The sequence below is a fragment of the Rattus norvegicus genome, chromosome 4 (assembly GCF_036323735.1).
Source record: "Rattus norvegicus strain BN/NHsdMcwi chromosome 4, GRCr8, whole genome shotgun sequence".
Taxonomy (NCBI): domain Eukaryota; kingdom Metazoa; phylum Chordata; class Mammalia; order Rodentia; family Muridae; genus Rattus; species Rattus norvegicus.
In genome coordinates, this window is record NC_086022.1 from 84,049,709 (window position 1) to 84,064,073 (window position 14,365).

The window sequence follows — 14,365 nt, forward strand, 5'->3', positions numbered from 1 at the left end:
CCTCTCTTTGTGCTGCAGGGAGCTTATTTGGCTCTGCTAACTTACAAGGAACAGCCTCCCTTCTAAATGGTGTTAGTGTGGATTAGTTCAGGGAACCAGAGCCAGATCTTGTTTGCATTGGATGGCTGAAGAAAGGATTTGGGTAGGGGGAGTGTTTCGGATTATGCAAATCACTGGCTGATCTGTAGGCTAGAAGCTCTTAGGGACTAAAAAGGCAGGTTTTTCCCTAACCACTTACTAACTGGTCAGTGATCTAGCTCACATTTCTGGAATTACAGGGTAGACGACCTGGACAGGTGCAGCTAAAAGCGTTAGTAAGCAACCATGAACCAGTGCTGTTTATCCTGTGGGTTATAATAGTCAGGTCTCTTAAAATTCACCCCTGGCATGTTCCAGGCAGGTTTTTAACTAGTAGACTCTGCCAATGGCCACTTCCCTTTTCCCTGGTATTTTAGCTCTGCTGGGAATGCCTACCATTGAGATCTTGGGTACCCTGGCAGCCACGAGGCCTTCCATGGGTTACGATGGTCCTTGTTTGAACATCACCAGTCCTGGACAGTCTCCAGCCGGATCGCTCCAAGTCATCCCAGGAAAGATGAACTCAAAAGAATGAGAGAGACTTTGGTAAACATCCTATACAGTATACATGGAGTCCAGTGTACAGCAGGATTTTTAGAAACGGTGTAATATCATTAGTGAAATATGAGGCAAATCAGTTTTCCATACTTCCACTGACAATCTCCTTTGAAAAGGTATTACTAGCACTTACTTCTTAATCGCTTCCAGTAGAAAATTCTTCAATATACGTAGCCTTTGGAAAACAAAGGGCAGTAAGGAAGAGGACATTAACGTTGGGAGGAAAGGAAGATTTATTTTAATGTCCCATTGTTATTTGATATGCATTTCTTACATCTCTAAATTTTAGTTAAATGTAAATTTACACATGGAAAGGAAGCTCAATGGTATGCGCAGCCCTCTGGCTCCTGTGTTTAGCTTCCCAGCATCATGAGTTCATATGAACATCTTACCTGGCCGGATGAGGATTTTAACATGCTTGGCAATGAACTGGCCCCATTTGATTAGAAGGCCTTGCATTCTCAGAATGCTAAGGAACTGAGCACCTATCAAGTGAATTTTCAGAGCGTCCCTTGGATCTTCCTGGTCGGTCTTCTACAAACAGTTCCAGTTAAAGCAGTTCCCAATTCTCACAAATGTGGGTGGCGTTCCCACTGTGTTTAAAAGTCAGTCATTCAGAACTCAAAAAACACTTTTCCTCACAAGACATGTCAGAGACAACGACTTTCCCAGGGTTGCCTACAAAAGCCCTTTTATTCCACAGTGCATCAGACAGATCCCTACATGTTGCTAGAAGAGCGGAGGGGTGTGGGACCACAGTCCCCTTTCCACATTCCCAAGGACCAAGGACGACACTTGTTGTTTGCTGTGGTGGCTGCCATCTGGACTTCAGGAAGCAGAAAGGAAAGGGTTTTTCTTTGAAGAAAACTTGCTGTCTACAGCCACCCAGGGCACACACCAGGATAAAATGTATTATTTCCTCATTTTGCCTTTGGGGTGCTGAGAATTGGGCCTGGATCACAGACTCGTAAGTCAAGCACACTTCTTTACTGAGCCCCAGTCGGAAGCATTAAGATACCTCTATTCTTCTGTAAGTAGGCATATCTTGAATTATTTCTTCTTTTATCATTGTGAGCCCCATTATGGCAACTCTGCACCCTTCCTTGATTTACAAAGTGGAGCCATCTTGATCATAAAACGGTAGAAATCAATGTCCCTGCGATTCGATCCTAACAAGAGCACATATCTCCTACTGCTTTAAGAAACTGACATTTTCATAGACCTTAAAAATAGCCATAGTGAGCTGTTCCCACATTCAATTGACATACTGTCACTTTCTAATGTCAGAACAATTGATTGGTTCTTTTCCGTGTAGAAAGCAGAGAGATGAGTGATGGCTACAGTCTACAGAACGATTAAGTCTACCTGCTGAGAGGGCTGAGCTCACTGAAACAGTTCTCTGTGCTTATGCCACGTTCAAATAAGAGTAATCCTTCACCTTCTCCTCAACTCTGGCAAACCCAGTGTGGTCTAGTTAACATTTTTGTACACCCGGAGGACATATTTATAATCCCCGAAACCATAAGTCATTTCCCATCAACTCCCATACCCATATTGTGATGAGCTAGGGAATTTTCCAGCCACTGTCACACACTCTTGCCTTTTCTGAGGGTGTTTTTACCATATGGGAGTGGACTTGAGGGCAATGTCCAATGAGAGGGCAAGATCAGGTCCGGGTGCACAGCAGAACCTATGGAGATGGACAACAGAAAACAGAGGAAACTGCTGCCCCTTGTGGGCTTGTGAGAAAAGCGCCCCAGCTGCATGGCTTTTTAAATGGCAGATGTCATTGGAGGCTGAAAGCTCCAAGTTCAAAGAATCTACAGGGTTGGCTCCTTTGAAGCACTAAGGTGAACGGGATCTATTGCAGGCCTTTCTCCTTGGTTTGTAGAAGACTATCTTCCCCCTATGTCTTTACAAAGTCTTCCCTTTGTGTGCTCCCCCTCCTCCCCCATTGTTGTTCTCCTCCCCCCTTCCTCCTCTTCTTCCTCTTTTTTCTTCCTCTTCTTCTGACCTCATTTTGGCGTTAAAGGATCTATCTATAAACAAAATCTCACTCTGGAGTATTGAGAATTAGGAGTTCATCACATATATTTGGGCAAGAGGCAAACAAGAACTGGAAATCACAGATGCTTCCAAAAGCAGATCCTTATATCTAAAACATGTAGGGGTTGGGAGGGGACTCAGTAGATAGATTTTTTAAAAAGTACTTGCTAGGCAAGCAGGAGCGTCTGAGCCTGACATCAGAAGCTGGCCTTGTGGTCCGCGCTTGCTATCCCAGTGCTGGGGAGCCGAAGACATGAGGGTTCCATAGGCTTGCTGGCTTGCTGGCCAGTCAATCTAGGAAAATAAGTGAGTGGCGGGCTTGGTGGGAGGGCCTGCTTCAAAAAGTAAGATGATGTGTGATGGAGGAAGATAACTCAGGCTTGTGCATGAGCATACATGGCTCTGTGTGCACACGCATACAACACAGACACATGAATATAATCACGCACGCACGCACACACGCAACCTCTGAGCCCCAATTTCTCTTTATAAAATTAAGTCTTGAATTCCAGAGAACGTTTTGTGAGAATCTGTAAAGCCCAACTTTACTGTGCTGGTCTTACTAATGGATCTTCCTTGATCTTTGATCTTCCTTGATCTATACAGAGCTTGTGGAATGGTCCATTTCTGGGTCTGGAAAGCAGAGGAGAGAGGTCCCAAGCACAAACCTTCATTGTACTTTCTCTCAGAGACACATACATGCATTTGGAAGACTGAGAATGGGTGTCTGTGTCAGGTTTATACCTTGAGTACCTTTCTGCCTCCCCCTGGCACTTCTGTAGAAGAAACAAGGCGTTATTATGTCACAGTCACACCTGCTAGCCAGATTTTGCCAAACGCCCAGTGCTCAGGTGTTCTCAGAAGAAGAGTGAAAGTGTGTTTGCCTGTTTTCAGCTTTGGAGAAGGTGATATAAGCTATAGAAAAATGGGAACTTGAGAAAGGCTCTTTCTAATCAAGTCCTTCAGCAGCTGGTCCCTGACCTACACACATTCTGTTTGAGAAACCTTCAGTTTCTAATGAAGCTTAATTGATTAGGTCTATTTGTACAAAGCTCAGGCCCTAATAAGCAAGCTCCCACTGGGACAGAGCTAAATAGTTTATGAGGTAATTTGTATTTTAATGTCTTTCCTAATGAGTCCTTTCAGTAATGAAACCCCCCTGAGAAAACTTTATTGCTTCATAGACATTTCTTAGGATACCAGGGCAGGAAGGCTGAGCAGGAAGCTTTGGCTCTGGTGGAGAAAACAGTTCTCAGATCAAAACAAATCGTGTTCTTTGTTTTTTCAAAAAGTTCGAATGTGACCGTGTGTCTTGCTTTCTAAACTCTGGCCTTTAATCCCAATTTTCATATTAAAAACAAGATTTTCTTGTCTGAAGCTCTGTAATCTGCTGGCTTTTTAGAAAGCAAACCATATGAGGGCTTCCAGTGAACAAGAAGGTTGTTTGAAAGGAAAAGAAGGCACAAACACTCACATCCAGACACACACAGACACACAGATACAAAGACACATACACACACCACTTACCATATGACACAACATATTCTCCAGGTTATATCTCAGCCATGTTAGTCCCTTCTCTTAATAGCTAATAAATGCATCAATCACTCCTCATTAAGGATAAAGCCAAAAGGAATGTATACTAAGGAAGCACTTTACACATGAAAAATGGCTGAGAAACAAAACAGTTACTTGTAGACACTCGTAGAGAGAATGGAGTCTATCACTCTTTAAGAGACTGAGGAAGCAGCATCCTGGATTTTTCTAGCACCCTCTATAACCTCTAAGAGTGAAGGAACTCGACTTTCTTCTCCTAGAGCTGAATAGAAAGATTCATATGTTCTTGAATACCATCTGAAGTCTGACACTCAGGCAAGGAATTCCAGTCTCAAAGGGTTTCCCTGGGCTCTTCTTCTGAGGGGAGGGACATGCTAGCTAAGACCCTGGTGTAGTCTTACCACGCTGATGGTATACCTATGGCCAGTTCTGCCTATCCTGGGGTACTTGAAAAAACACAAAGATCAAAGCTTCCATCAGATATTAGACACCGAAGAGCAACCTTTGTTTATCAGCATCCCCTCACCTTTGGTCTGTTAATAACACCCCTTCCCCATGAGAACAGCTTTCTCAGGTGGATACAGAAGAGAGCCGAAGTCATCTGGAAGATGTTCCATGAGTCCTCACTGGAGTCACAAAGCCTCCTGATGCCTTTGTTCCCCAGGAGAGCTAGAACAATATACCATGACAAGGAAGAGACTCTTCTTGGGCCTGTGGCCATGTGTCTGACTTCAGATTACGGTTCATTACCTGATAGCTTTGGATAAGCAGGATAAAAACATAGTGGCATAATAGGATGTGAGTTTTAATAACATACCTGTAGGCCACTAGGATTAGGGACAAGGAAGACGGGTAGTGTTTTCTTTCCTTTTTCTACTAGCAACACCAGGGTTCATGGTAGGCTGCAAAAGCCTAAATCTACAAAAGACAAACATGAAAAGTAAGTCATTTGACATGCAAGGTGAACAGCTCAAGTTTTATATGAGTAATACAAGCAAAGAAACCTGCAAGAAAACCTTGAAATCCACCATAACTCTACATCACCAAAAAGAATAATGTAAAAGCCCTTAGCCCAAAAGCAGAGAGATTCCACTTAGGGATAGAATACATTCTTGTCATTGGAGTTGTTACGGTGAAAGCCCTGGGCTCTGGAAGCCCTAACTAATTAGGTTCAGCTACCTGTGCCCAGTAGTCTAATTAAACAAGCTAAATCAGAGTGAAAACCAGAGAAAGATTTGTTCAGTGTGGCAATACTGGGAAGGAGAACAAAACCAATAAACAAACAAACAAACAAACAAACAAACAAACCAGGGCAAACAAAAAACACTGGTGACCCCTCAAGTCCATTTTTGAGGTTCTGACGTGAAGTCTAGATTTAAGAAGAGACAATAGATTTGGATTAGTGGTCCTGCCCACCACTGAGCCATCACTGTCTAGGTTCTAGTCCTTTCAACAAGTTGGCAGAAGTATATGACATCTCTCACTGGGAGATAAGTGTCTTCTCTTATTAACCTTTCCTTTTCCTTGTGTGAGATTCCTGGAGAAACTCTGGTCTCTTGGAGAATGGCCATTTCATTAATCTGATGGCCAAAGAAGGGCACACATGTATCTCAGTAGAAAACCTTCTTCCTTACCATGATGGTTATACTCTGATTGTGGAAACTCTTTTTAAGTATAGAGGATGTGTCTCTGACAAGAAAGTGGTCTAAGAAGAAAATGCCAGAGTGCTGAAGGGGGCCAATCAAAAGTTGCAGGCAGACTTTGTTGTGGCACCCTCATCCTTCAGAAGTGAAGATTCAGCATGCGTGAGATAAATGAGTCTAGAACTTGGCCTCTGGTATACAATGCGGAGCCAAGAAGCTTCTACCTAACTAGCCCCAAAAGTTACTATCACATGCATGGGGGCACGGGCCACAGCATATGACTAGGAATGCAGAATTGTTTGTAGATGTTGGCCTTCAGACAGTGAATTCTGTGATCCCATGTGTTTCCACCTGGGCAAGGACTTAGTGACAAAGGTGAGGAGGTCTCACCACATTTTCCTTGCCAATGAGTTGCCAGTGTAGCACAGAGAAAGTATAAAAGAGTAGGTGAGTGAAATTTATGAATTTGATAGTTTCATTTAGCATCTCAAGCTGTGGAAATTTTATGATCCCACTGAAATAACCCTGGTCCACTCTACCTTTGTTTTGTGGAAGCAGGGGGAGCTTTGTAAATAGTCTCCCGGCCTTCTACTGACCAGGCCTCTACTTACATAACCAGCTCCTGTTCTATGGGTATCTCAGCACCTCTGAAAGCAGAGATCTCAACAGGGAGAACTAATTTCAGTGACTTATCCTAACAGCATTCTGTGTGAGACGAGTCAGCTCCTTCCCACTTACTTATGAGTTAATTGGTATTTAAATGCAAGTCTTCAGGCCAGTGATTTATTTTAATAATATGTTAGCCCCATGGCAGGCCCATGACTTCATGACTGCAACAGTGGAGAAAGGGCATACCGCCCTGACAGATGTCTCAGAGGCTGATTTACGAGGCTCTCCTCTCTTCTTGAGTCACTCTTGCCTCCTCTGCCTCAAGCCCCTTTGAGTGGCTCCCAGCTGTTGGGGCCCCCATCCACCCATCTGCTGGAACAACAGTTAAAAGAAGGGAGTGGGCTGAGTACAACTAACTGGGATGAAGTTATTCCTGGATAAAAAATATTGGACTCCGTGAGTAGTGAGGCAGAGGCATACTGCCCAGTTGTGACCAGTTCCACTCACCTCTATTAAAACAGAAGACTACGGGTGCTGGTATTAAATCAGTCTTTATTGTTCTGAGCACTTAGCAAATGTCATACACACTTGCATTGGCCTTACTACATCCATCTCCACAATGATGGAGTCATCAGACTCTTCAAGATCATCTTGAGGATTTTTCAAGATGATCTGGAAGGTTATTTTGTGTTTATTGGGTTGCCAGGGCACCCAGTACATCAGTATGAGGGGAAGTATTTAATAACAGATTTTTACGCAAGGCAAATAATTTTATGTCTCAGAAGTAGAATCTAATTGGCCAAGAAGTTGGCCCAAAGCTGAAATTTGACATCATTCTTGGCAACTAATAGGTCTTTTTTTTTATATATAAAATATAACATGCACAATATAAAAAGTACACTATATCCTTTCTAGATATAACAGACTGAAAATATGACTGTTAATAATGAATCAGTTTATGTAAATGACACAAGCTACAATAGTCATTCTTTATTCATGGAGGATTACAGCTCAAGACCTACAGTGGATGTCTAACCACGGATGGTATTGAACCTATAATTTATTGCATCTTTCATATTAACTGTTTATCACATACTGTGGCCCATAACATTGTAGATTCCTTTTTCCTTTTACAGTTTTGTTTTTACTAGGGATCATAGCAATATCAACACGCATTATTTTCTTTATTTTTCAGTTTTCGCTTTCATTTACTTTTTTTTGTGTTTGTTTAGGGTTTTTTTTTTCTTTTTCTAAGACAACATTTCCTTTTGCAGGCCTGGCTGCTCTGGAACTACTCTATAGACCAGGCTGAGTCTCAGAGATCTGAAACTCAGAGATTGGCCTGCCTCTGCCTCCCAGGGGCTGAGACTATGCCTGGCTTTTTTCATTTAAATTCAAATGAGGAACATCCTAGATTTTCTTAGACATATTTGAATCACTAGCACCTCTCCTCTTGTACTTTGGGAGTGCTAGTAAATAAAATAAAGGTTACCTGAACAAAAGCAATATGCCCAGGTAGTTGCTCTTACGACCAAGAAGGTTGTAGAGTGACCAACACGTGAGTCACATGAAGAGAGCAGATACTGGAGAGAGCAGTGAATCACTTCCAGGGTTGACTGTGTAAGAATCCATCGTGCCACTTAGAAGAGGAATCAGGGACTTACGAGTGAAACATGTCTTGACTTTCCAATTTAATATTTCTATGTCACGACTGACCATGTGTAACAGAACCTCACCAGAGTGGAAAGCTCTGAATCAGGCAGGGGACGACAGCATCTCCTAAAAACTGTCAGTCGTAGTGACAGCATCTCCTAAAAACTGTCAGTCGTAGTAACCACTAAACATTTTCCTCTTGTCTTTAGCATTTTTGATATGCAGGTATACAGAGCATATTTGTATAATATATAACCGATAACTGCATCCCTGGAACAAGACTGTCAGCAGTCATTGCCAACTAGGGGTATGCTTCTATATTGTTCTCCTGAATAGAGATCACCCATGTCCTGAAGTCTGTACTCAACATGTTTTAAAATGTGTTTATCATGAACGTACGTTGCTACAATGAAGCACCATGACCAGAACTGCATTATGCGTATTTTAAATGACATATTGCTAAAGTTTTAGTTTTGAGCTTTCTAGTGGATGGTATCATTATAGCCCAGAGTTGCTTTTTTTATTCTGTATTGGATTATTTCCAGAAAGGAAACTCATGGATCTCATTTTCAAAAGGAGAACGGTCAGGTGTTTTCCTTATCTTTTTATCACTGTGCCTGATAAGAAGACAGTTAAAGGAGGGGAGGTTCGTTTAGGCTCACAGTCGAAGGGGATACTGTGGGTCAAGATGCAGAGCACGGTGGGTTAGCTTCAGAGGAGCAGGAAGGGAGACAGCTGTCTTTCCACATCCACAAGAGTCTGGAAATAGATCTAGGACAGGAAGCAGGCCCAGGGTGCCAATGGAAACCACCATTCAGAAGCCTCCCTTGGGTAAGTCTCAGATCCTAAAGGTTCCATAAACTCCCAAAAGGTCACCAGCTAGGGACCAAGTGTCAGGCACATGAGGCATTTATTATCAAATCTTAACAATATGTTAATCACATCTAATCTTTATCATAGATACTTAATATGTAAGAAGCAGAACTGGAGGATCAATGTAAAATACATGACCCTTCTTCAAGTGAAAGGTCTTAGAAGTTTCTATATCCATTTTAATTGATAAAAGATAATTACAGCATATGCATTTCATCTTTTTCTTAATGTTTTAACAGTGCAGTAACTAAATCCAGAGAAAGTATAGTTTACAAGATACATTTAAAAACTAATTATCACATAATAACTATCAAATTAGATATACTTTAATTTTTTTCCACTTAAGTGTGTAACTGTGTGTCATGAAGTGAACTCAAAATCTAGCCTTTATGGGGCGGATGTGCCAGGTAATGAAATTTCAGGTTTCCATCAACTTCAGACCAGGCTAAACTCAGGCCTTCGTAGTCCCACATAAGCTTCAATTCTCAACTGACTGAATATGGATTAAAAAAAAAGTTTGGGGGGTTGGGGATTTAGCTCAGTGGTAGAGCGCTTGCCTAGGAAGCGCAAGGCCCTGGGTTCGGTCCCCAGCTCCGAAAAAAAGAACCAAAAAAAAAAAGTTTGGGACTGAGAAGGATATGTCTGATCACCTTATCAAAATGAAATGGCACATGCCAGGGTATAAAGAGTCTACGTAGGTTTCTAGGCTTCATCCAAACAAATAAGAAAATGCCTTTTCCTTTCTGTCCATGAAAAGAAGCCATTCCTTGGGTCAAACACTGGGAAGAGCAGGCAGAGCAAGCCACCAGAGCGTGGCCCAGTGGGCAGGGTGGCACAGAGGTGTGTCTAGCTCTCTGGGTATCTCTTACTTCAGCTGGCATTCTCTCCCTGCTTTAAAGACAATCCTGGCTTTGCTGTCATTTCATTCAAAGAAGGAAACTAACAGATCTGGGATTTGCATGTTCAGAACATGGAGACCCTCAGGACTTTGGTTGTACAGGGCTCTTAGATTTTATCAGATAGGGGCTTGAGTAGCCATTTCAAAATTACAATTTTCTGCTCTACTATTTATTTGTGTGGGCTATTTGCGTGGTTTACAAAAATCTAGGAGACGTGCTTTCCACCTCCTTGTAAGACTAAGTTACTCAGTTGTATAAAAAAAATGTGTATTATAGGTACATTTTTTATTGTGAATGTTGCAATTCTTTCTTAGCTTTCATTTTGAAATAGCTTTAGACATATGTAAATGTTGCCAAAGTAGCGCAGCAAACTCACAAATTCACCAAGGCTTCTATAATAGTAACATCTTTGGTAAACTTAATATAATTATCAAAACCAGGCAAGCCCACAGACTCCGCTTTTAGCTGAACCGCAGACCACCTCCGTTTCCTCGCCGTGCTCTCGGGCATCTCTGTCCTCCAGCTCCAGCATCCAGGGCCACTGCTACATTTAGTTGTCAAGTGTCTTCCTCGGTCTCATTTAACCCATGGGTAGTTTTCGTCTTTCATTTATGATCTTGACCTTTGAATACTTTGATACTGACCAATGTGGTCAGTACTTTTTGTAGCGTGTTCTTAACTTTGTGTTTCCTTGTGATTAGACTAAGGTTACGCAAGTGTATGCAAGCGTTAGAAGTTTTTAGAAAAGATGACCATGCAGAAGTGATGTCCCACTTTTTTGGCATGTAGTGTCAGAAGATATGTGACAGTATGTGTGTGTGTGTGTGTGTGTGTGTGTGTGTGTGTGTGTGTGTGTGTGAGAGAGAGAGACAGACAGACAGACAGACAGACACATAGAGACAGAGACAGAGAGACAGAGAGACAAAGAGAGACAGAGACACAGACACACAGAGAGACAGAGACAGAAAGACAAAGAGAGACAGAGAGACAAAGAGAGAGAGAGAGAGAGAGAGAGAGAGGTGAGTTCATGTGTGTGAGTGCATACATGTGTGTGCCATTGAATATATGTAGAAAGGCAAAAGTCAGCCTCTGGTGGGGAGACCACTGTTTCCTGCAGCACCCACTGCACCAGCTGGCCCTTGAGCTCCTGGGGAGTCTCCGGGCTCCACCTTCCTTCACACAGGAACACGGGGATTACAGATGCTATGCCCCACTCTACATAACTCCTGGGTGTTTGGACTCAGGTCCTCACCCCTGTGCATTGTCTTAGCGTTACCTACCAAGCCATCTTGTCAGCTACGGCTTTGTGAGAAAAGAACACTCAGTTTTAAGGAAAACAGCCACACACAAATCTGAACTGGTGAGGGGAGTATTGATCTCACCTGAATTAACAAAATTTTTACTTTCCAACGGATTTAATCTAGATTTCAATTGAATAACAGCCTTAGTTGTAGTAATTTCAAGTCTGGCTCCTTTAATAAATGTTGCCAGCTATATAGCTTTTTTTTGAGGCGGGGTCTCTAACACTGTTCTCTTCAAAGATAAACTGCCTGCCTTCTCAAATAATACGTAGATATCCTTGGATGTAGTTAGGGAACTAAGTGGGATTCTTGTACCTGGCAAGATACTGATGGAAGGAAAAAAACTGACCTTGCCTTTGCTCATTGTCCTTAAGATTTTTTTTAAAAAGAAATCTTTTTACTACTAGAATCAATAGCTTGGAAAATTAAACATGTCTTTGGGGAAGGAATAGTCTAAGAGGTACTGATCCATACTTAGTGTCAGTGTAGACAGAGTGGATGTCACTCAAATCCTATACACCTGGTCCTGCTTCCTGGGGACAGTTTGGAAACAGGTACAAGACACTTTTAGGACATTAGCCTTGAGGGCATCTGTAACCTCCAGTTCTACCCCAAAGGATCTGCCCAGAGAAGGATAGTCCCAGATGCAGGCAGGAGGCTAATCAGTTATCCACTGCCACACCGCCATTGAGAGCTGTGGAAGTCACTATGTACCTGTTAGTAAGGAAAGAGTGGAACGTGATGCTTTCGAAACCAATAAATGATCACAGCATTTATTTATTATGTGGAAAAATAAAAATATCCTCTATATTGTTTGAAAGTGTTCGTTTATTCTCTCTCTCTCTCTCTCTCTCTCTCTCTCTCTCTCTCTCTCTCTCTCTGAGGAAGCTGTCATTAACAGTGAGGATTATGTTTGGTGGCTATTTTCTTCCCTGGGTTGTTTTCCAGGCTCTTCTCGGGGACAGGGCGCAGGTATTTTAAAAAACCGAAACTTGCAGTCACCCCGCAGGTGCCCTTTAGGAAGCTTGTTGAACCCTCCGATTTCCTCTTTCAATAGCAGCCATTGAAACTTTAAAAAGAACCAAATGACATTTAAAAAAAATGGCACTCGTGGACATCCAGTTTCTCACTGCTATGAACTGCATGCTTAAATAAGTCAGACAATGAAACGGCTCTAATACTTATCCTGGGGACATCTTTATGGACAGAGATTTGTAAGCGAAACCCACTTCTTTTCTCCGTATAAAACACTCCCATGGCATGCTTCCTTCTGTATGGATCATCTCTCTAGATTTCAAAATTATTAAAAATATGTTTTAGCTCAACAAAGTATGCTACTCTAGTGTCCCATCTCCATCAAAGTAAAAGGCTTCCATAAATTTTCTTTTAAAAAATATGTATCCGTATTCGAAGAAAGAAAATTGATAACTAAATTGTCTATGGTGAACTTAAGAGAAGAGAAGCCTGCCAGGAAATACAGATTCTCATTTAAATAAAAGTTAGAAAAATACATTTTTTGTTTATGTTCTTCAAGGCTAGTCTTTGAACTAAAACTGATTAAACAACAACAAAAACTCTCTCAAGCTCATCAGATCACAAAAGCCAAATATCTAGGTTTCATTTTTAATCAAACAGGCTAAATATTCATGTTTATGTGGCTAAATGAAGCTTTTGTATGCAGTGCTCCAGTCCTTCTCCATGAATAGTGGCATTGTGGCTGGGTGAGGTCACTGCAGGGGACAGTGAGGTAAGATCACAGCTGAGACCACAGGCCCCTCTGCTGCACCCTGCACCAGCTCTCTCGAAGCCAGAGAGCGGCCGTTCACCACCAAAGGCCCTCAGTTTGTTTGTGCCGGGCTGTGGCCCCTCTTGCCTGCGTACAGGGATGGCACCATGCGCCGTGAATAATTCAAGTGTTCCGTGAGGACCAGAACTGCAAGAAAGAGCATGTGGTTGGCCAGGACTGCAGCATTCTATGGTTTCTGCTCCTTTAAACATCCCTGGTGGCCACCTGCTCTGTGATGAAAGACTGTGCCTTTCACTTCCCCCGGCTCTGTGACAGGATCCGTGAGGGATGGCTGCCGTAGTTATGGGACTGTACCTTGATGCGCTTGCCTCCCATGCAGTGACAGGCTGTCACCCGCAGATTCATTAAGGATGAATGATGGCTCATATTTTACCTACACTTCCTACTAACCAGACAGAGGAATGAGTCAGTTGCCAAGAGTGTGTTGGCAAGCAGCCCCTGGCTAACAGTCTTAGCACTGGGAGAACATGAAAAAAGTTTACTCTCCTTTCCCCTTCAACAAGATCTCTAAGATTTGACCCCCTACTGTACAGCGCTGGGAGGTCCTTTGATCTCCACTCAATATCAAATGGCATTCAACTTAGATAAAGAGACAGCGTTGAGATACCAATGCCCAGCCTTTTCTTGTGTCTGCCCCTGCAGTTGTCACAGCAACAGGGTCATCAACTTTTAACAACCTCATAGAAAATTATCTCCTTCAAGGTCCAGGCATCCCATAACTGCACCTTCTATCTACTTTATCGGTGAGGATGGGAAGGTAGATTTCTTAGACTGCGCTCTGTTAATTACACATTGACTGTCCCTACTGGGGATAAGCAAAGCATTGAGGCTGACTAGGCTAGGCAGCCGCGTGTGACTTACATGATGATCTTATATGACAAGCATATGCCTCGGCCAATTGAGGGATCAGGATGTTAACACTAAATGGTTAGATCCATGTGCCACAGGCATGGCGTGGAGAGAAGGTGCTCTAGACACTTCTGTCAGGAAAACGATCCTCTGAACTTGGACAGATGTCTTGGGAGAGGGGGCAGAAACTGAGCAGGTCACTGGAGGTGTAATGGGCCTGTGTCTCAGTTCACCTGAACAGACTGTGGAGGAGGGTCGTTGGGCCTCACACAAGCAGCTGCTCAAGACCCTGTCACCAGCAGATTTGCTACTCTGGAACATGGATTGGTGTGAGAGAGACCAGAGGACTTGGTGGAGAGACACATTTGGTTCTAGTAACCAGGGATCTCTGGAACACCAGACAGGGGAAATGGACATCATCTTTTGGGCAATAGGAATCACAACAGGATTTGGAGCAGGAGGGACAAGATGACATTACTTTTTCTGTGCCAT

At 42.7% G+C, this 14,365-nt stretch overlaps 1 protein-coding gene across 7 annotated transcripts in view; it reads left to right on the forward strand.

Annotated features, from left to right (window-relative positions):
• The window catches only part of Creb5 (cAMP responsive element binding protein 5), a 401,200-nt gene that overhangs the window by 326,122 nt on the left and 60,713 nt on the right, over nucleotides 1–14,365 (forward strand). Inside the window, exon 9 of one of the 7 annotated variants that reach the window (XM_039108137.2) lies at nucleotides 1–14,365. This exon is cut by the window's left edge and continues 13,119 nt beyond it; it is cut by the window's right edge and continues 18,752 nt beyond it. The exons of the other annotated variants lie outside the window; for them this stretch is intronic. The gene's annotated coding sequence lies outside the window, so the exon portion shown is untranslated. 7 annotated transcript variants of the gene reach the window in all.